A 22,462-nucleotide genomic window follows, 5' to 3' on the forward strand; every position below is an offset into this window, starting at 1 on the left:
TCAGCATTGATTCTCAACATAGTCTCCTGATGATCCTTACTGTTGCTGTAAATGTCAATCAATCAAATGTATTTATAATGCCCTTTTTTCATCAGCAGTTGTCACAAAGTTCTTGTACACTAAATGCAAGTGCTTATACAGTGTGGAAATTGAAGCTCTAAATGTAAAATTTTACTGAAATGAAATCTTGATGATGGATGCTCTGATTTTAAAAAGCAATAGGGAGCCTGCAGCGACAGCACTGGTAGGTGTGGCATACAAGAAAAGACAACTCCGATAAAAGACAGGGCATGTTCATCAACCAACCTGCTAAGTTCCTCAAGAGAAATCAGATCTTGCAGTTCTAGCATACAGGTTTCAAAGGCTTCCATGTAGGGAGCTGAGTAATTGACAGACTGGAGGTGGCATACAAGACAGCAGCAGAGAAAAAAAGACCTGGGTAAAGTACAATAGTTGCAGGCACTTGAGGTGGCTTCCAAGAGAGCGGCAGCAAAAAACCTAGTAGGAATTTGTTATAAAGTATAACAGTATGGTGTGTGATGTATCAGACACTGGAGGTGGCAGGCACTACAGCAACAGTAAAAGAGAGCAAGGAGTTGGCATACATGTGGCAGACAAACAGCAGTAAAAGACAGAACATACAATGAATGTAATAAAGTACAACAGCACGGCATGATGAAGCCTAGCACACACTGGAGGTGGCACAGCAGGAAAAGACAGAACATACAACAGCACAGTATGATGAAGCCTAGCACACACTGGAGGTGGCACAGCAGGAAAAGAAAGAACATAAAATGTGTCACAGGTGATGCATCAACACCAGTTAAAGACAGAGCACAGGAGGAAGCATTCTAGAAAACACCAATAAAAGACAGAACATAGAACAAATGTTATATTTAGTACAACAGTGTTTGAGACAGTGGGGTTTGGGAGTGACAGTGTTCTAGAGGTGCATGAGTAGTTCTTTCTATGAAGTGTTCTGCTGGAGTACTTCCTCAGCACTTTTAGTTCACAAAAAGAGAGGAACAGGAGAGACAATTGGAGGAGTCAGACACTCGGGAAGAGCAACTACAAGAGACTGTATCAGGGAGCTGTCACATCCGTCTTTCCAAATTGAGCTTATATGCCTTGCCGGGAGTCATAGTGTGCATCCCAGATGTCACCCTATTCCCTTTGTAGTGCCTATAGAGGCCTAAAGGGCTCTGGTCAAAAGTAATATACTATATAGGGAATAGGGTGCCATTTTGGACGTAGTCATAGATGTAGGGGCCTGTTTGGTGGCTTGCTAGCCATATTACATGACTCTACTCTCTTTTTTTATGTTTTATTTATTTTATAAAATCGACATTGAAGTCTTCAAGACTAGTGGCTTGCAGGAGGATGGAATTTATGCCACTAGGAAGTGGGTTAGCAGATCAGGAGTTGTACAGAATATCCTGACCTGGAGGCTTGTGACATTTGTGACATTTATTAACCTGTTAGGGTATAGGGGGCAGTATTTTCACGGCTGGATAAAAAAATGTACCCGATTTAATCTAGTTACTAATCCTACCCAGTAACTACAATATGCATATACTTATTATATATGGATAGAAAACACCCTAAAGTTTCTAAAACTGTTTGAATGGTGTCTGTGAGTATAACAGAACTCATTTGGCAGGCAAAACCCTGAGACAGATTCTGACAGGAAGTGGATACCTGATGTGTTGAATTGACTTTAAGCCTATACCATTGAAAAACAAAGGGTCTGAAGAATGTTTTGGGGTTATTGCTTCCACAAGATGTCCCCAGCCTTTACAAAGTGTTTTGAGTCTTCTACTCTGAGATCTGACTGAAGAAGAGCCTTGGAACGGTGATGGCACATTAGACACCTTGCGCGCGAGTTGATGGTGGGTACTCTCATTCCGAAACGTTTTAAAAGAGAACCCAATGGTCCGCCTTGAATTTTATTCATGTTCTGGTTAAAAAAGGCCCTAATGATTTATGCGATACAACGTTTGACATGTTTGAACGAACGTAAATATATTTTTTCCGTTCGTGAAGTGAAGTGAAGTCCGGCTGGCTTAGATCATGTGCTAACAACACGGAGGTTTTTGGACATAAATGATGAGCTTTTTTGAACAAAACTACATTCGTTATGGACCTGGGATTCTTTGGAAGTGACATCTGATGAAGAGAATCAAAGGTAATGGATTATTGGTGATGCCTGTCTTTGAATCGACAATGCATTACACACAGCTATTGTCAATGTACTCTCCTAACATAACCTAACTTTATGCTTTCCCCGTAAAACCTTTTTGAAATCGGACAACGTGGTTAGATTAAGAAGATGTTTATCTTTCAAAGGGTGTAAGTTAGTTGTATGTTTGAGAAATTTGAATTTTGACATTTATTTGGTTTCAAATTTGCCGCTCTTGAAATGCACCTGCTGTTGATAGGGTGCGCCACGGGTGGCACGCTAGCGTTCCACATAGCCCCAAGAAGTTAAGGTGAGTAATGTAACAAACAGTTCACTGGGTTCAGGTTTTGGTAGTGTGATTGCAGCCAAAAAAACAAAGGGGTCAAATAGGCATACAGTTTGAATAAGATGGATTTGCCTTGAAAGAAAAAAGTTTGAAGGCTTATTTTTATTTTCCTATACAGTGCATTCGGAAAGTATTCAGACCCCTTGACTTTTTCAAAATTTTGTTACGTTACAGCCTTATACCTAAAATGGAATAAATAGTTTTTCCCCTCATCAATCTACACACAGTATTCCATAATGACAAAGCATAAAACCGTTTTTTGGAATTTTTTGCAAATGTATATAAAAAAATAATATATATTACTCAGTAATTTGCTGAAGCACCTTTGGCAGCGATTACAGCCTCACGTCTTCTTGGGTATGACGCTACAAGCTTGGCACACCTGTATTTGGGGAGTTTCTAACATTCTTTCAAGCTATGTCAGGTTGGATGGGGAGCGTCGCTGCATAGCTATTTTCAGGTCTTTCCAGAGATGTTTGATCAGGTTCAAGTCTGGGTTCTGACTGGGCCACTCAAGGACATTCAGAGACTTGTCCCAAGGCCAACCCTGCGTTCTCTTGGCTATGTTCTTAGAGTCGTTGTCTTTCGCCCCAGTCTCAGGTCCTGAGCTCTCTGGAGCAAGTTTTTAACAAGGATCTCGCGTACTTTTTGCCGTTCATCTTTCCCTCGATCCTGACTAGTTTTCCAGTCCCTGTCACTGAAAAACATCCCCACAGCATGATGCTGCCACCCGCATGCTTCACCCTAGGGATGGTGCCAGGTTTCCTCCAGACATGACGCTTGGCATTCAGGCCAAAGTGTTCAATCTTGGTTTCATCAGACCAGAGAATCTTCTTTCTCATGGTCTGAGATTCCTTTATGTGCCTTTTGGCAATCTCCAAGCGGGATGTCATGTGCCTTTTTACCGAGGAGTGGCTTCCGTCTGGCCACTCTACCATAAAGGCCTGATTGGTGGAGTGCAGCAGAGATGGTTGTCCTTCTGGAAGGTTCTACCATCTCCACAGAGGAACTCTTGAGCTCTGTCAGAGTGACCATTGTGGTGGCTAATTTCTGCATTAACAAATGAGGAGAGTTACAACCTTCACACACCAGTCAGAGTTATACTTAAAACTACATCTTTAATAATTAAGATGCTTTTGCAAAAGCACTTGACTTTCAATGATGCGCTCTCTACTAATTAACCATTGAAAAGTGACTACACAAAAGTACAAAGAGCTTTTATAGCCAAGATGCACCCCTTCAACGTACATGACGAAACACAGATCTTAGGAACAGTTCACAAAGGTTAAGTTTTGTATGAAAGATATCTATAAAACATAGCAGACAGCAACTGCTATATCAACAGTGTTCATTGTATAGACCAGTGTCTGGTCCTCCTACCCCAAACTTGAACCGTCTCTCCCTGGTACGGTATAGAACAGAACCATTAGCTCATCCAATGGCATAAATCAATTGACAACACTAGATACTCCCATCTCAAGTAAACCCCCTCTTGACTCCACTCCTGGACAAGCTCACTGAGGGGAGTGAGCCTCTAGGTCATACACTATCCCAGGATAAGTGCAAGATCTAAGAGAGGACACACACATACATGGATCCAGACACTGCCATACACATCCCCACAAAATGGAAAAGGAGGGAGTAACTTGTGCACAGACAAGTAATTGGTTCCCCATTAATCACGCCATCTCTTCACTTGGTTTAACAGATACATTCACATATGACAAGTATCTCACATAAGCTGTAAGTGTTGTTACATCGATGCTGTGTTCACGATGCATGATTAATACATAATTCAAGGTTTATTTGATGTAGTAAATAAATAAATGATTTATTGATGTATAGATAAGAATTTAAATGTGATGTAACAGGTAAATTAACGTTAGGCCATTGTTTGTGTTTTTATGTTCCATCCCGGAACTAACGTTCTCTGTTGTGTTACTGCTACGGAATTTGTTTTATTGACTGTGTGCAATCTAACTTAAGCAGATCTTAATCTGAGTCATAATTGTTGCTGGCAGAGGCTAAGAAAGACAGTAAAGGGACTTTCAAGGGACTTTAAGGATTCAAGAACCTCTTTTCAGGACAAGCAGCCAACGAGTTCTCACGGCGTGACGTGGATGCATCGGAGAAAAAGACGTGCAATGCAATAAACGCCCGTTTCAAGGAACCAACCTGTGTCTGTTGTCGTGAAGAGAGCTACATGAGCATATTATGCAAATAAAACATCTTAATTATCTATGTTACCCAACTAATTCTGATTCATCCGCCACACCATCGGCTTCTTGGTCTGACCAAGGCCCTTCTCCCTCGATTGCTCAGTATAGCCGGACGGCCAGCTCTAGGAATAGTCTTGATGGTTCCAAACTTCTTCCATTTAAGAATGAAGGCCACTGTATTCTTGGGGACCTTCAATGCTGCAGACATTTTTTGGTACCCTTCCCCAGATCTGTGCCTCGACACGATCCTGTCTTGGAGCTCTACAGACCATTCTTTCTACATTTACATTTAAGTCATTTAGCAGACGCTCTTATCCAGAGCGACTTACAAATTGGTGCATTCACCTTATGATATCCAGTGGAACAACCACTTTACAATAGTGCATCTAAATCTTTTAAGGGGGGGGGTTAGAAGGATTACTTTATCCTATCCCATGGCTTGGTTTTTGCTCAGACATGCACTGTCAACTGTGGGACCTAATATAGACAGGCGTGTGCCTTTCCAAATCATGTCTAATCACTTGAATTTACCACAGATGGACTCAAATCAAGTTGAAGCAACATCTCAAGGATGATCAGTGGAAACAGGATGCACCTGAGCTCAATTTCGAGTCTCATAGGAAAGGGTCTGAATACTTACTGTACGTAATTTAGGTATTTGTTATTTTTATTTTTTTATACATTTGCAAACATTTCTAAAAATATGTTCATTATGAGGTATTGTGTATAGATTGATTAGGTTTTTTTCTCCTCATGCAGAGCGACAAATCTCCTTCGCATAAAGTTGATCAGGCTGTTGATTGTGACCTGTGGAATGTTGTCCCACTCCGCTTCAATGGCTGTGTGAAGTTGGTGGATATTTGCGGGAACTGGAACATGCTGTCGTACGCGTCGATCCAGAGCATCCTAAACATGCTCAATGGGTGACATGTCCGGTGAGTATGAAGGCCATGGAAGAAATGGGACATTTTCAGCTTCCAGGAAATTGTGTACAGATCCTTGTGACATGGGGCCGTGCATTATCACGCTGAAACATGAGGTGATGATGGCAGATGAATGGCACTACAATGAGCCTCAGGATCTCATCAAGGTATCTCTGTGCATTCAAACTGCCATTGTATTATGTTAAAATGTTGAAGAATGGTGTAATGTGTTTATGTAACTGTATGTTGTAGTGTTGATAATATGGCACGCAACCAATGATGTATATCAACATATATACTGTATGTCTATGAATTGATCTGCATGGGGAACCAACGGTGGGTTAACCGTCAAAGCCATTATGCCTGGAGAAGCCACCATTGCAGCAGCGAATCTCCCGCTGGGGGATTAAGGAGCATGCAAAGGCCTACTATAAACATGCATACTGTCAACATACAGTACACACATGCAACTGGTAAACAAGAACCAAGCCATGTACAGTTGAAGTCGGAGGTTTACATACACCTTAGCCAAATACATTTAAACTCACTTTTTCACAATTCCTGACATTTAATCCTAGTAAAAAAATCCCTGTTTTTGGTCAGTTAGGATCACCACTTCATTTTAAGAATGTGAAATGTCAGAATAATAGTAGAGAATGATTTATTTAATATTTTATTTATTTCATCACATTCCCAGTGGGTCAGAAGTTTACTTATACTCAATTAGTATTTTGTAGCATTGACTTTAAATTGTTTAACTTTGGTCAAACGCTTCGGGTAGCCTTCCACAAGCTTCCCACAACAAGTTGGGTGAATTTTTGCCCATTCCTCCTGACAGAGCTGATGTAACTGAGTCAGGTATGTAGGCCTCCTTGCTCGCACACGCTTTTTCAGTTCTGCCCACAAATGTTCTATAGGATTAAGGACAGGGCTTTGTGATGGCCACTCCAATACCTTGACTTTGTTGTCCTTAAGCCATTTTGCCACAACTTTGGAAGTATGCTTGGGGTCATTGTCCATTTGAAAGACGCATTTGCGACCAAGCTTTAACTTCAGGACTGATGTCTTGAGATGTTCCTTTATATATCCACATCATTTTCGTACCCCTCATGATGTTATCTATTTTGTGAAGTGCACCAGTCCCTCCTGCAGCAAAGCACCCGCAAAACTTGATGCTGCCGCCCCCGTGCTTCACGGTTGGGATGGTGTTCTTCGGCTTGCAAGCCTCCCCCTTTTTCCTCCAAACATAACGGTGGTCATTACGGCCAAACAGTTCTATTTTTGTTTCATCAGACCAGAGGACATTTCTCTAAAAAGTACGATCTTTGTCCCCATGTGCAGTTGCAAACTGTAGTCTGGCTTTTTTATGGCGGTTTTGGAGCAATGTATTCATCTTTGCTGAGCGGCCTTTCAGATTATGTCGATATAGGAGTTGTTTTAATGTGGATATAGATACTTTTGTACCTGTTTCCTCCAGCATCTTCACAAGGTCTTTTGCTGTTGTTCTGGGATTGATTGCACTTTTTGCACCAAAGTACGTTCATCTCTAGGAGACAGAACGTGTCTCCTTCCTGAGCGGTATGACGGCTGCGTGGTCCCATGGAGTTTATACTAGCGTACTATTGTTTGTACAGATGAACGTGGTACCTTCAGGCGTTTGGAAATTGCTCCCAAGGATGAACCAGTCTTGTGGAGGTCTACAATTTTCTTTCTGAGGTCGTGGCTGATTTCTTTAGATTTTCTCATGATGTCAAGCAAATAGGCGCTGTCACAGTATCCACCGAGGATGGCGCCCCTCCTCCGTCGGGCGGCGCTCGGCGGTCGTCGTCGCCGGTCTACTAGCTGCCACCGATCTATTTTTCTGTGTTCTTTGTTTTTTGTCTGATCTAGCCCGCACCTGTGTCTTGTCTGTCATTAGTGGGGAGGTATTTAGTTTGTTTCTTTGGGTTCGTCTTTGTGCGGGATTGTTTGTTCGTCAGCGGGCAGGTCTGTGAATGTTCTGTGCTTTTGCACATTTTGTCCCCAGCGGATTCTCGCTAGAGGAATGTTGTATTTGCCGGGCTGCGCCCCGTGCGTATTTTTGTTTTCTCAGGGTTTACTGTGTTCCCGTGTGGTCTCTGGGCGCACCCTATGCCCTTTGGTTACGCCGAGTGGTTTCTCGGTGCAATAAATATACCGTTCTACACTACTGGACTACGTCTCCTGCGTTTGACTCTGCCCTTTCCTCCTGCCTTAAGGAACCGTGACAGAATCCCGCACCACTAAAGATATGGAGTCAGCAGGAGTGGAAGCACCGTCAGTGGCAGAACAGGTGTCACAGCATGCCAACCTCCTCCACCGCCTGGGCTCGGCGATGGACCAAGTGCTGGCCAGATTGGAGAACTGGGAGAGAGGGGCTTCACCCACCGGACCAGCTCCGGTTCCTCAGCCGGCGCCCCTACCGACCCCCCCTGAAGCTGGCGCGAGCGGCATCCGGATTGCGCCACCGAGGGAGTTTGACGGGACAGCTGCGGGATGTAAGGGGTTTTTGCTACAGGCTGAACTCTACCTGGCGACCGTTCGCCCCTCTCCCTCCGACGAAGAAAAGGTGAGCACCCTCGTCTCTTGTCTTACGGGTAGAGCCCTGGAATGGGCCAACGTGGTTTGGGATGGCCCAGACTCCTGCTCGGGGTGACTACCCGGAGTTCACCCGCTGCTTCCGGGCGGTATTCGATCATCCCCCGGAGGGCAAGGCGGCAGGTGAGCGATTTGTTTCACTTAAGACAGGGGACGAGGAGAGCTCAGGACTTCGCCCTGGAGTTCAGGACTCTCGCCGCGGGGTTGGGGTGGAATGAGCGGGCCCTGATGGATCATTATCGCTGCAGTCTCCGAGAGGATGTCCACCGGGAGCTGGCCTGCAGGGACCACGCCATCACACTGGACCAGCTGGTGGATTTATCCATCAGACTGGACAACCTGCTGGCTGCCCGGGGACGTTCCAGTCGGGGCCTCTTCGTTCCACCTCCCAGCCCTCCTGCTCCACAGCCCATGGAGATAGGAGGAGCTGCATCAAGGAGGACCGGAGGGGGGCCTCTCCTGCACCCACTGCGGGCGCAGAGGACACACTGCGGACCGGTGCTGGAGGAGTCCCCCCGGGAGTTTGGATGGCAGGCAGAGCACTACATCGACCCCCCAGGTGAGTCAGCACCAGCCACACCCAGAGCCCCCTGTCGACCACCTGTACACTTCAGTTTGTTTTCCCGATTTTTTTCCCCCTCACTTCCAGTATAAGGCACTAGTCGATTCAGGTGCAGCTGGGAGTTTTATGGACCGTGGGGTCGTTAAAACCTGTTAGGGCTACCCCCCCACTTCTCTTAATTTCCGCCTAAATTCATACCCAAATCTAACTGTCTGTAGCTCAGGCCCAGTAGCAAGGATATGCATTTTCTTGGTTTCATTTGAAAGGAAACACTCTGACGTTTGTGGAAATGTGAATTGAATGTAGGAGAATATAACACAATAGATCTGGTAGAAGAAAATACAAGGAAACAAACATACGTTTTCTGGTTTCTATTGTTGTTGCACCATCTTTCAACTGAAAAGGAACAGCCAAACATTCAGATAGGATGCTGGGGATAATTTCTATGCAGAATGTAAGAGGGCAACAGTATCTGAGAAAAGTTTCAGAAACATATCTTCAGGAATGAGCGAGCTACATGACATTGAGCATGAGGTCACCCAGGTGTCCCACACAAATGTACCCAAATGTACCCAAGTGGCCAAATTGGTACAGTGATACATTTTGATGTAAAAACTATATACAAAATACAAAAATGATATTCTAACACACCACTCAAATAAAGTACAAAAAATAATACAAATATAAAATGTTGAAAAATTTTAATAACAAGGGTAACCATTTACATACATTCAATGTACAGTATTGTGAGGACCCTCAGTCCTCTACACAAAATTGTGCTGCTTGTGCCATGGCCCATAGCAGTCTCTTTCTGCTGTAAAGCAGAGGGTTACTGAACAGTTGGTGCAGGTGATGGGGCACTTCCTGTGACAAAGGGCACAGCGTCGCCTCCCCACTGTGCCCTTTTTGCCCTGAGGCACATTCATGCCTGCAGAGATGAATTTAGGCAGGTGAATACCACTGGTTGAAGGAGCAGAAGAGGTAGAGGGGACAGGAGGTGCTGCAGTGGACTTGTTGTAGCCAGCAAGCTCCTGGATGAGCAGCTCTCGGAAGGCTAGCTGGGAGATGGGGGGCTTTCCACAGCTCTTGGCCATTTCCTTCTGTATAATAAATGAATTGACAACAGCAATGTCGATAAAATGATTTAAAAAAAGTATTGTACCATTTCATGGTCTTGTGTAGCACATTATAGTAGCCTATCAGTGCATCTGATAGGTCTACACCCCCCATGCTCTTGTTGTAGTCCTTGATAGCTGCAGGTATGGGGACATTTTTGGCTGTCCATTCCCCAGTAGCGCCCTTCACATGCCTGATGACGTGATCTCCACTGAAGGACTTGTGGATAGTGGAGCACATGACCACCTCCCTGGTATCCATCCACTTGACAAAGAGAAGGCCATCTTCACGGATCCACCGCATGGTACCCCGCTCAGCCCGCTTAGGCATGTCGTTCTGCTTGGTTTTGGGAAAGCCCACTCTGTTGGGCCGAATGGTGCCACAAGCCCACATATCCAGCTTCTTCAGGTCTGTGAACAGGGTAGGGCTTGTGTAGAAATTGTCCACAAACAGTTTGTAACCCTTCCCCAGCAGTTGAAAATCCAATAATGCCATGACAGAATCATAGCTGAGTCCCTTACCGGTCGCAAAACTGCTCTTCCCCTCATAAACAAAAAAATTGCACGTGTAGGCACACGCAGAATCAGCCAAAACAAACAGTTTGTAACCCCACTTGGTCGGCTTGTTACGCATGTACTGTTTTAGGCAGATTCTGGCCTTTGAGGCTACCATCCTCTCATCGATTGCAAGGTTCTGGGCGGGCTGAAAATAGGTCTTGCAGGCCTCAACTATACTGTGGTAGAGAGGTTTAATTTTGCAGAGCCTGTCATACCCCGCTGTGCCTCGCTTCTTGTCGTTGTCCCCGTCAACTTCTGGGTCACTGATATGAAGCGCCCGTGAGATTGTCAGAAACCTTTTACACGACATGACAGTGGAGGGGAAAGGCAGTTGATAGAGAGGTGCAGTTTTCCAATACTGTTTCAGGGTTTTCAGCTTGACTAGACCCATGTACATGACCATAGATAAATAACAAAAAATGTCTGCCATGGAAATAGGCCTCCATGCCTCTTTTTTCCCTGCCTGCTTCTTAGCACCATATTTATTAGTGTTCATGACAAGGGAATCAATCACTGAAGTTGTAAAAAACAGTTGAAAGAGTTGCATGGGGCTGTAGTTGGAGCTCATGTCCAGTTGAGGTCCTGGTGGCCTTTTAGGTCTGAATACTGGAGGTGGTGGGCCCACATCCTCCTCCAGCACAGAGTGCCAACGACCCTCCTCCTCTCTGATTGCTGGTTTAGCTTTGCCCCATCGACGTTTCTTTGTTACAGACTTCACACCTGGCCGGGTGGGGGTAGGTGTGGAGCCGGAGACAGCAGGGGTCCGGCTAGTTGATTCAGCTCCTGTGGGGGATGGGCACCTTGGCAGTGGGGGCTCCCAGTCAGAATCAGAAGGACTGTGAAGACACAGAAACACAGATTATATACAGAGTTGGAAACCTCATGTCTAGATGAAATACATGTAAAAAATATTTTAGATATACAGAGAGATGATATACAGAGTTGGAAAGCCCATGTCTAGATAAAAGACATGTAAAAAATATTTTAGATATACAGAGAGATGATACACAGAGTTGGAAAGCCCATGTCTAGATAAAAGACATGTAAAAATATTTTAGATATACAGAGAGATGATATACAGAGTTGGAAAGCCCATGTCTAGATAAAAGACATGTAAAAAATATTTTAGATATACAGAGAGATGATATACAGAGTTGGAAAGCCCATGTCTAGATAAAAGACATGTAAAAAATATTTTAGATATACAGAGAGATGATACACAGAGTTGGAAAGCCCATGTCTAGATAAAAGACATGTAAAAATATTTTAGATATACAGAGAGATGATATACAGAGTTGGAAAGCCCATGTCTAGATAAAAGACATGTAAAAAATATTTTAGATATACAGAGAGATGATATACAGAGTTGGAAAGCCCATGTCTAGATAAAAGACATGTAAAAATATTTTAGATATACAGAGAGATGATATACAGAGTTGGAAAGCCCATGTCTAGATAAAAGACATGTAAAAAATATTTTAGATATACAGAGAGATGATATACAGAGTTGGAAAGCCCATGTCTAGATAAAAGACATGTAAAAAATATTTTAGATATACAGAGAGATGATATACAGAGTTGGAAAGCCCATGTCTAGATAAAAGACATGTAAAAAATATTTTAGATATACAGAGAGATGATATACAGAGTTGGAAAGCCCATGTCTAGATAAAATACATGTAAAACATATAGATATTTTTTTACATGTATCTAATATATACAGACACAGACACGCACTCATAATGTTTAGCCATGTGTACTTCACACAGTTCATTACATATATATGGCAAATAAATAAATACAAAATAATATATATATATCTCCAAACAACTCAAAAGAATAACATTTGATATTATTAATTTCAAACAACTGCATGAGAGGTACTAACCCGTCCAAAATTGCGTCCTTTCCATGCAGAAACATTTCCTCAAATTCGGAGTCGAAGGTTGACTCAGAATCTGATTCTTCTTCAACTAACTCGGTTTCACTATCTCTATCAATTTCATCAATTATGTCATGTACATCTGTATACCTGGACTTAGCCTTTGATTTTACAGATTTACTAGACATAATTTTAACGATAAAACAACTGGAAAATATCTAGACTCAAAACTGCTGCGCGCAAACAGATGTGGCTCCTGTGGCTGGAAGTTTCAATGGCGAATGGCTGTGTTACGCTCGGCTTTCGTTCAAGAGCTGGTCATTCCGGGTATTACCATTTCATACTGCCGTTTACCTTAGCTCATTGGCTATCTGCCAAGCTAGATTTCAAGACAATCAGTGGTGATTGGTCCGAAATACAGTCAATCAAAGAAGCACTGGTCATATCATTGGCGCGCAATGAAGTCATTCTTAGGTGTGTTCCAATCAGGTTTTTTCGGTCAATACGTCCCGCAAAAAGAACAATCAAGTATGGTTGTGTTACTAGCAAACAGGAGATTGCAACAAAGCCAACCATGACTGGATAAACGTCAGTTTAGCGGGAGTAATTACATCGAATGCTTCGTCGAAAGTTGAAGGAATCAGAATTCATGACACTAGCCGGTTAGGAAATGTTTCGTGTTATGCTATAAAAATGGATTTGATAGAACAAACGACCATTTATTGTGAAGATTGGGCCTGTTGTAATGCTTGGCTGGGAATGCTTGGCTGGGAAATGCTTGGCTGGGAAATGCTACTAATGTTTGTGTTTGCGGGACGTTGTCCTCAGATTATTATAATCTATGTTTTCACCGCAAAGCCTTTTTGAAATCGGACAGTGTGGTTAAATTAACGAGAGTCTTGTCTTTAAATAGCTGTAAAATAGTCATATGTTTCAGAAATTGAAGTAATAGCAATTTGAAGGTTTTTGAATAACCCGCCACAGGATTCAACTGGCTGTTGAGTGGGTGGGACGCGTCCCACCTAGCCCAGAGAGGTTTTTAAGAGGTTAGGGATTCCCCTGGTTCAGCTGGACCACCCCTTCCGCCTTAGACAGTCGACCACTAGGGTCAGGCCAAGTGGGGGAGGTTACTGTACCACTGGTTATGGCGACGTGGGGGGGTCTTGTGGAACGTATCAGCCTCTTCCTCATTGACTCCCCGGCGTTTCCAGTGGTACTGGGTATCCCCTGGCTAGCCACTCACAACCCTCAGATTTCGTGGAGACAGAGGGCTCTTAAGGGGTGGTCGAGGGAGTGCTCAGGTAGGTGTAAAGGAGTTTCCATCGGTGCAACCACGGTGGAGAGTCCAGACCAAGTCTCTACCGTGCACATTCCCTCTGAATATGCCGATTTGGCTATCGCCTTCAGTAAGACGAAGGCGACCCAATTACCACCCCATCGACAGGGGGATTGTGCGATAAACCTCCAGGCTGACGCGGCCCTTCCTAAAAGTCACGTGTATCCTCTGTCTCAGGAGGAGACAGTGGCTATGGAAACGTATGTCGCTGAGTCCTTGAGACAGGGATACATTCGGCCATCTAAATCCCCTGTCTCCTCTAGCTTCTTTTTTGTGAAGAAGGAGGGAGGTCTGCGCCCGTGCATTGACTATAGAGGTCTAAATTCGATCAAAGTGGGGTTCAGTTACCCGCTACCTCTCATTGCTACGGCGGTGGAATCATTTCACGGGGCGCGCTTCTTCACCAAACTAGATCTCAGGAGCGCGTATAACCTGGTGCGTATCCGAGGGGGAGACGAGTGGAAAACCGCATTTAGTACCACATCTGGCCATTTTGAGTACCTCGTCATGCCGTATGGGTTAAAAAATGTCTTCCAATCCTTTGTGGACGAGGTTCTCAGAGACATGCTCGGACAGGGTGTGGTGGTGTACATCGATGACATTCTGATCTACTCCGCCACACGCGCCGCGCATGTGGCTCTGGTGCGCAAAGTGCTTGGGCGGCTGCTGGAGCATAACCTATACGTCAAGACTGAGAAATGTGAGTTCTCCAAACGAGCCGTCTCTTTCCTGGGATATCGCATTTCCACCACAGGGGTGGTGATGGAATGTGACCGCGTTACGGCCATGCGTAATTGGCCGACCCCTACCACAGTGAAGGAGGTGCAGCGGTTCTTGGGGTTCGCCAATTATTACTGGAGGTTTATCCGGGGTTTTGGTCAGGTGGCAGCTCCCATTACCTCACTGATGAAGGGGAGTCCGGTGCGACTGCGGTGGTCGGCAGAGGCGGACAGAGCCTTCCGTCGTCTGAAGGTTCTGTTTACCGATGCTCCAGTGCTGGCGCATCCGGATCCCTCTTTGCCATTCATAGTAGAGGTGGACGCGTCCGAGGCTGGGGTCGGAGCAGTGTTGTCGCAGCGCTCGGGCGCTCCTCCGAAGCTCCACCCCTGTGCATTCTTTTCTAAGAAGCTGAGTCCGGCGGAGCGCAACTATGACGTGGGGGACAGGGAGTTGTTGGCCGTGGTCAAGGCTTTGACAGTGTGGAGACATTGGCTTGAGGGGGCACGTCACCCTTTTCTCATCTGGACCGACCACCGTAACCTGGAGTACATTCGAGCAGCGAGGAGACTCAATCCTCGTCAGGCCAGGTGGGCCATGTTCTTTACGAGGTTCCAATTCACCCTTTCCTACATTCCGGGTTCTCGGAACCGGAAGGCAGACGCACTGTCGCGTCTCTACGACACTGAGGAGCGGACCATCGATCCAACTCCCATTCTCCCGGCATTCTGTCTAGTGGCACCGTAGGTATGGGAGCTGGATGCGGACATCGAGCGGGCGGTTCAGGCAGAACCCACTCCCCCTCAATGTCCCGCGGGTCTGAAGTTCGTTCCGCTTAGTGTTCGCGATCGCCTGATCCGATGGGCTCACACTCTACCCTCCTCGGGTCATCCTGGAGTGGAACGGACAGTGCGAGGCTTGAAAGGAAAGTACTGGTGGCCCACCTTGGCTGTGGATGTAAGACACTATGTCTCTTCCTGTTCGGTGTGCGTCCAGTGCAAGGCTCCTAGGCACCTGCCTCGGGGGAAATTACAGCCCCTCCCCGTTCCACAGCGACCTTGGTGTCACCTCTCGGTGGATTTCCTTACGGATCTCCCGCCATCTCAGGGGAACACTACCATCCTGGTTGTTGTGGATCGATTCTCGAAGTCCTGCCGTCTGCTCCCATTACCCGGTCTTCCTACGGCCCTACAGACCGTGGAGGCCCTATTCACCCATGTCTTCCGGCACTACGGGGTGCCCGAGGACATTGTATCTGATCGAGGTCCCCAGTTCACTTACAGGGTGTGGAGGTCGTTTATGGAGAGGCTGGGGGCCTCGGTCAGCCTGACCTCGGGTTTTCACCCCGAGAGTAATGGGCAGGTAGAGCGCATTAACCAGGATGTTGTCAGGTTCCTGAGGTCGTATTGCCAGGACCGGCCAGGGGAGTGGGCGAGGTTCGTGCCATGGGCCGAGATGGCCCAGAACTCTCAGCGCCACTCCTCTACTAACCTGTCACCTTTTCAGGTTGTGTTAGGTTATCAGCCGGTCCTGGGTCCCTGGCAGCAGAGCCAGACGGAGGCTCCTGCAGTGGAGAAATGGGTACAGCGCTCTCAGGAGACCTGGAGGGCTGTCCAGGAATGCCTGAGGCGAGCGATAGCTGGACAGAAGGAGAGCGCTGACCGCCACCGCAGTGAGGCTCCCGTTTATAATCCGGGGGACAGAGTCTGGCTCTCGACCCGGAACCTGCCCCTCCGCCTGCCCTGCCGGAAGCTGGGTCCGCGATTTGTGGGGCCATTCAAAGTCCTGAGGAGAATAAACGAGGTGTGTTATAGGTTGCAACTCCCATCATACTACCGTATTAACCCCTCGTTTCATGTGTCTCTCCTCAGGCCGGTGGTAGCTGGTCCACTACAGGACGCTGAGGTGCAGGAGGTCCCTCCGCCCCCCCTGGACATCGGGGGGGCCCCGGCGTACACAGTCCGGGCCATCCTGGACTCCCGACGTCGGGTAGGGGGCCTGCAGTACCTCGTGGACTGGGAGGGGTACGGCCCGGAGGAGAGGTGCTGGGTTCCGGTTCGGGACATTTGTGATCCAGCTATGCTACAGGAGTTTCATCGTCTCCGGCCGGACCGGCCGGCGCCTCACCCTCCGGGTCGTCCCCGAGGCCGGTGTCGGCGCGCTGCGGGAGCCGCGCGTCAGGGGAGGGGTACTGTCACAGTATCCACCGAGGGTGGCGCCCCTCCTCGGTCGGGTGGCGCTCGGCGGTCGTCGTCGCCGGTCTACTAGCTGCCACCGATCTATGTTTCTGTGTTCTTTGTTTTTTGTCTGATCTAGCCCGCACCTGTCTCTTGTCTGTCATTAGTGGGGAGGAATTTAGTTTGTTTCTTTGGGTTCGTCTTTGTGCGGGATTGTTTGTTCGTCAGCGGGCAGGTCTGTGAACGTTCTGTGCTTTTGCACATTTTTTCCCCAGCGGATTCTCGCTAGAGGAATGTTGCATTTGCCGGGCTGCGCCCCGTGCATATTTTTGTTTTCTCGGGGTTTACTGTGTTCCCGTGTGGTCACTGGGCGCACCCTATGCCCTTTGGTTACGCCGAGTGGTTTCTTGGTGGTTTCTCGGTGCAATAAATATGCCGTTCTACAACACTACTGGACTACGTCTCCTGCGTTTGACTCTGCCCTTTCCTCCTGCCTTAAGGAACCATGACAGGTGCTGAGTTTGAAGGTAGGCCTTGAAATACATCCACAGGTACACCTCCAATTGACTCAAATTATGTCAATTAGCCTATCAGAAGCTTCTAAAGGCATGACATAATTTCTGGAATTTTCCAAGCTGTTTAAAGGAACAGTCAACTTAGCCTCTTACATCTAGGGGGCAGTAATTTCACGGCTGGATAAAAAACGTACCCGATTTAATCTGATTATTAGTCCTGCCCAGAAACTGGAATATGCATATAATTATTAGCTTTGGAGAGAAAACACTCCAAAGTTTCTGAAACTGTTTGAATGGTGTCTGTGAGTATAACAGAACTCCTATGGCAGGCAAAAACCTGAGATGCTTCTGTTCAGGAAGTACCCTGTCTGAACATTTCTTGCCCTTCTTGATTATCTCTATCGTTTACAATGGATCTCTGCTCTTACGTGACACTTCTCACGTCAACAATGGAGTCTCACAGCCCGGGAAAAACAGGAATGATGTAATTCAAAGCCCTGGCTGAAGCACACGAGAGCAAAAGCTGAGTGGTCAGTCAATGGACTAAGCCTTAGGCGCGTGACACGCCCCGCCCCCGGCTTTCGGTTTTTTCCTCAGTTTACAGACAGGCAGATTCCCGGTCGGAATATTATCGCTTCTCTACGAGATAAATTGCATAAATATTGGTTTTAAACAGCGGTTGACATGCTTCGAAGTACGGTAATGGAATATTTAGAAATTTTTTGTCATATTTTGCGTCATGCTCGTGGCCGAGATTTAGCGTTGGGATAGTGTCTAGAACGCACGAACAAAACGTCGCTGTTTGGATATAACGATGGATTATTTGGGACCAAACCTACATTTGTTATTGAAGTAGAAGTCCTGGCAGTGTATTCTGATGAAGAACAAGCAAGGTAAGAACATTTTTCTTATAGGAAATGTGATTTTGGTGAAGGCTAAACTTGCAGGGTGTCTAAATAGCTAGCCCTGTAACGCCGGGCTATGTACTTACATTATTGCAAAATGTGCTTCATCCGAAAAGCTATTTTAAAATCGGACATATCGAGTGCATAGAGGAGTTCTGTATCTATAATTCTTAAAATAATTGTTATGCTTTTTGTGAACGTTTATCGTGAGTAATTTAGTAAAATCCGGAAGTGTTCGGTGGGAATGCTAGTTCTGAACGTCACATGCTAATGTAAAAAGCTGGTTTTTGATATAAATATGAACTTGATTGAACAGACATGCATGTATTGTATAACACAATGTCCTAGGTGTGTCATCTGATGAAGATCATCAAAGGTTAGTGCTGCATTTAGATATGGTTTGGGTTTATGTGACATGATATGCTAGCTTGAAAAATGGCTGTGTGATTATTCCTGGCTGGGTACTCTGCTGACATAATGTAATGTTTTGCTTTCGCTGTAAAGCCTTTTTGAAATCGGACAGTTTGGTTAGATAAAGGAGAGTCTTGTCTTTAAATAGCTGTAAAATAGTCATATGTTTGAAAAGTGTAAGTTTTCGGATTTAGAGGAGTTTGAATTTCGCGCCCCGCCCATCATTGGATATTGGAGCAGACGTTCCGCTAGCGGAACGTGTAGATGTAAGAGGTTTTAATGTATGTAAACTTCTGACCCACTGGAATTGCGATACAGTGAAATAATCTGTCTGTAAACAATTGTTAGAAAAATTACTTGTGTCATTCACAAAGTAGATGTCCGAACCGATTTGCCAAAACTATAGTTTGTTAGCAAGAAATTTGTGGAGTTGTTGAAAAACAAGTTTTTATGACTCCAACCTAAGTGTATGTAAGCTTTGAGTTTCGAGTCCTAAACAAGTCATAATGTGCTCTTCACCAAATGTAATAGCATTTCATATTTTTAACAAGAGTAATAGATAGTATATTACATTTACGCAAATCATGAATGCTTTTAAAAAATATATTTATTATATTCCAAATTAACTTTATATTTACATGGAAATACATGGGTAGCCATAAGAAAGACCCCCCTCCCCCCACCAATAGCGATCGACTATCGCTATGGGGCGCAATCGGGCGATGTAGGCTTGTACATAATCTCCCAACCTTCACACACACACACACACCACACACACACACACACACACACACACACTGCGTATGTGGTTACAGTAGGCTAACATACGTCAATGGTTTTAGGAACAGCCGTAACATCAGGCAGGACTTAGGCTACAAACTGCCTAGCCAGTTGCAGCTCAAGAGAGGGTGCAACTCACTGACTGACTGTGTGGAGGCTCATTGTTTTACATTAGCCAACATGCTACACTAGCAAAGTTATGAATGATATAGCTGTCGGCTATATTAGCCACGACTTACGATTCTTTGTGCAGCTTCAAATGTCGAACAAAATGGATGTTGTTGCGCCTCCGTCTGTCATTTTCTTCCCGCATGTTTTTCAAGTTGCAATCCGTTTTTTGTTGATACAGTGTCTTTATATCCGAAAATAATAATTTTGGGTATCATCTTTCCAAGCTCTCCATCTGAATTCACCCGCCGACATTCCTCTGCACTGTCATGCGCAACTTATTCTCAGCTGGCACAATTTGATTGGCTGCTGTCCAATTCAAACTGTAATCCGTTAAATGAAGAGTTGATGCGCTGCACACTTTTAATAGCATAATTTTTAATATTTTGGCTCGGGGAGGGTATCAAGTCAGGTCGAGTCAAAAGGCTCAAGTCCAAGTTTAGTCACGAGTCATTGGTGTTAAAGTCAAAGTCGAGATGCAAGTTATTATATTGTGACTCGAGTCTGACTCGAGTCCAAGTCATGTGACTCGAGTCCACACCTCTGCTATCTGATGTTTGGGGACATTTCACTGCAGCTAATGTAGAAGGAAAAGCTGTGTACATTTGCTAATACTGTGCCAAATCATATGTGAATAATGCAACAAAGATACAGAATCATCTGGCCAAGTGCATAAAGTTCCCTCAGTGCTCACAACAAGCAACTTCTGACAAAAGTCCCTCTACTTTTTTTCGAGGTGAACATGATGAATCAGACCCCTTATCGATAGCAACAGCTAATGGTCCTCCTGGAATCAGAAATGTTTTTGACTCAATGGAGGAACGTAGTCAGAGAAATGCTGATGAATGTCTTGCTCGAGTTGTGTATGCAACTGGTTCACCTCTGATGCTCACAGGCCATGTGTATTGGAAGAGATTTCTGAATGTTCTTTGCCCAGCATACACCCCTCCAACCAGACATGCTTTATCTACTCATTTGCTGGATGCAGAGTTAAACAGAGTTCAAGTGAAGGCCAAGCAAATCATAGAGAAAGCAGACTGTATTGCAATCATCTCTGATGGGTGGTCGAATGTTTGTGGGCAAGGAATAATTAACTACATAATCTCCACCCCTCAACCTGTATTCTACAAGAGCACAGACACAAGGGACAACAGACACACTGGTCTCTACATTGCAGATGAGCTGAAGGCAGTCATCAATGACCTTGCACCACAGAAGGTATTTGCACTGGTGACAGACAATGCTGCGGACATGAAGGCTGCTTGGTCTAAAGTGGAGGAGTCCTACCCTCACATCACACCCATTGGCTGTGCTGCTCATGCATTGAATCTGCTCCTCAAGGACATCATGGCACTGAAAACAATGGATACACTCTACAAGAGAGCCAAGGTTAGGTATGTGAAAGGTCATCAAGTTATAACAGCAATCTACCTCACCAAGTTAAGTGAGAAGAATAAGAGCACCACATTGAAGCTGCGCAGCAACACCCATTGGGGTGGTGTTGTCATGTTTGACAGTCTCCTGGAGGGGAAGGAGTCTCTCCAAGAAATGACCATATGGACAGCCCCATCCAGAGGATCCTCCTGGATGATGTATTTTGAGAGAGAGTGGTAAGCAGCCTGATACTCCTGAAACCTTTAGCAGTAGCCATTGCACGGATTGAGGGAGACGATACCATCCTGTCTGATGTTCAGACTCTGCTTGCAGATGTAAGAGGAGAAATCCGTACTGCCCTGCCCACCTCACTGTTGCTCCAAGCAGAGGAAACTGAATTTCTGAAATACATCAAAAAGCGTGAAGACTTCTACCTGAAGCCCATACACGCTGCAGCATACATGTTGGACCCCAAGTATGCAGGCAAGAGCATCCTGTCTGGTGCAGAGATCAACAAGGCCTATGTTGTCATCACTACCGTGTCTCGCCACCTTGGCCTGGATGATAGCAAGGTTCTTGGCAGTCTGACGAACTCCACTTCCAAGCAAGGGCTTTAGGATGGAGATGCAATAAGGCAGTTGTGCCAACATATCTCAGCAGCCACCTGGTGGAAGAGACTTTGTGGATCTGAGGCTCTTTCCCCTGTTGCCTCCATCATCCTCCAAATACCACCAACATCAGCAACCTTAGAGTGCAACTGGTCCTAGTTGGGAACACACCCACCAAAGCACACAACAGGCTGACTAATACAAGGGTTGAAAAAATGGTGGCCATCTGGGCAAATTTGAGGCTTTTTGAGCCTGACAACGAGCCATCCTCAACAAGTTTGGAAAGTGACAGTAAAGATGAGGCCTCAGAGTATAATGTTCAAGAGGTGGACATTGAGGAGATCCTGGGAGAAGACATGGAAGCCTGAGAGGAAGACAACCAAAGCCTTTCTTTTGTTGTTCAGTGAAATCATCCCATGTGAAGAGTCAACTCGTTTAATTCAAGTTCAATTCGTAACTAAATTGTTTTTCTCATTTCTATTGGAAGGATTTAATCATTTGCAATTATGTCTACTTATGATAAGATAAAAGGTTTGTTTCTGTCTCCATATGCTATGGTAAATATATCCAATGCAAAAAACATCTACATTTAAATGGTATTAATAGTAATTTGCATATATTTCCGTTAATTCTCATATATTCCCTTTAATTCCCAAGGAAAGTTTCCAACTCCGAATATTCCCCAAAATGTGCAACCGTACCCCTACTCCACCACTACCACATATCTACAGTACTAAATTGTTGTGTACATTATGTGTGTGTATAATTCGTATGTTATCGTGTGTGTGTATGCATGTGTCTGTGCCTATGTTTGTGTTGCTGTTTTTAAAATCTAATTTTACTGCTTGCATCAGTTACTTGATGTGGAATAGAGTTCCATGTAGTCATTGCTCTATGTAGTACTGTGGACTTGGGGACTGTAAAGAGACCTCTTGTGGCATGTCTTGAGGGGTATGCAAGCTGTGTGCCAGTAGTTTAGACTGACAGCTTGGTGCATTCAACATGGCAATACCTCTCATAAATACAAGTAGTGATGAAGTCAATCTCTCCTCCACTTTGCATATTATTAAT

At 45.2% G+C, this 22,462-nt stretch overlaps 1 protein-coding gene across 1 annotated transcript in view; it reads right to left on the minus strand.

Annotated features, from left to right (window-relative positions):
- The window catches only part of LOC115159075 (potassium/sodium hyperpolarization-activated cyclic nucleotide-gated channel 1-like), a 203,474-nt gene that overhangs the window by 83,560 nt on the left and 97,452 nt on the right, over positions 1-22,462 (minus strand). The window lies entirely within an intron of this gene.

Source organism: Salmo trutta, chromosome 23, assembly GCF_901001165.1.
Source record: "Salmo trutta chromosome 23, fSalTru1.1, whole genome shotgun sequence".
Classification (NCBI taxonomy): Eukaryota; Metazoa; Chordata; class Actinopteri; order Salmoniformes; family Salmonidae; genus Salmo; species Salmo trutta.